We start from the raw sequence: 1,220 nt of genomic DNA, 5'->3' as shown, positions 1-1,220 counted from the left end.
AGTCCTCCAAACCAACAGGTTTGCCTCTTAACCACAATTGGTGAGGTAAGAGGGGGAACACAGCTTTCATTATTGTTTCGTCCTTTATCCCTTTTTGCCTTCGAATCCATGTTCACTCATGGAACTGGTGCATTCTCTCGTTTACTTGTGTGTCTTCCTGTGTTGATGGCCAGCCTGGACAGTTTCTTTCAAACAAGGCGTTGGCGCCATACCCGGTGTTTCGGCTGTGCATTATTAATCCTTCTGTCCCACGTGCATTTTCACTACGTGGAACAGGGAGTGGCTGTGGGCGGCACCGAGTTGTGTGGTAAACTTTTTGCTGGGGAAGCCGACGTGGAACGGTTTGCCAGCGAAGCGGTGACAGCCCCCGCGCACACAGGGAGACACCCGGTCGACTGCTAGGGCGATTATTTTGCTCCCAACACGACGGTCCGAACGCGACCGCGGGCATGTGGGAGCCAACTTTAGTGTAAAGCAACGGTGGCAAAGGCAAAAGGGAAGGTAAAGGGATCCAAGCATGGAGCGGTGAGAATCCTCTGACATCCGCATTTTCCCTAGGGCGGTGGGACCAGCGAATGGTGTCGTCCCGCGGTGGCTGTGGCGTTTCTTGGGGGAGGGAGGGACCCCCGAGGCGAGGGTGTGGGGGCTGGCGCGGTGTAAGCTGTGAGTACCGTGTTGACTCCACTTAACGACCAGCCGGAAATGCTGTTTCACCAGGGATTTCGGCCAGCAGTCCGTGAGATAAAGGTTTGTCGCCCCATTGCATTGTTTATCGAAGGGGGAAACAGGGTTGGTTGTTTCTTTGGTAGTCGGCGGGGAGCACTAGGGCTGCGGGTGATTCAAACCTCATCAGTAAGGATATTTTCCATGTGCCTATGCGGGGCGCGTTACCTCAGCGCCGGGAGTTTAACCATTTGGGGCCGGGTTGCCGCTGCTTTGGATACACGATGTCGATGGCATGTCGGTCACCTGTCAACTCCGAGGTGAAAGAGTGGAGCATTCCCCCTTTTTTGAAAAAAAAACTTTGGGACGGTGCGAATCGCCAACAGCAAAGTCATTCGTAAATGACTTGACCGCTTCACCCACCTGTGCTGTTTTTCTAACCCACTCGGAAAACGAAAACATGGAATAGCGATGAACTGGGACGGACGTGCCGGCTCTGGATGTCGCGTAATGTCCTACTGTCTTAGTCCCCCTTCTAGAAAGATTCGCGCTGCTGT

Source organism: Trypanosoma equiperdum (assembly GCF_001457755.1).
Source record: "Trypanosoma equiperdum strain OVI genome assembly, contig: ctg_1920, whole genome shotgun sequence".
In the NCBI taxonomy this organism is placed as follows: domain Eukaryota; phylum Euglenozoa; class Kinetoplastea; order Trypanosomatida; family Trypanosomatidae; genus Trypanosoma; species Trypanosoma equiperdum.
This window is presented reverse-complemented; position numbering follows the sequence as displayed.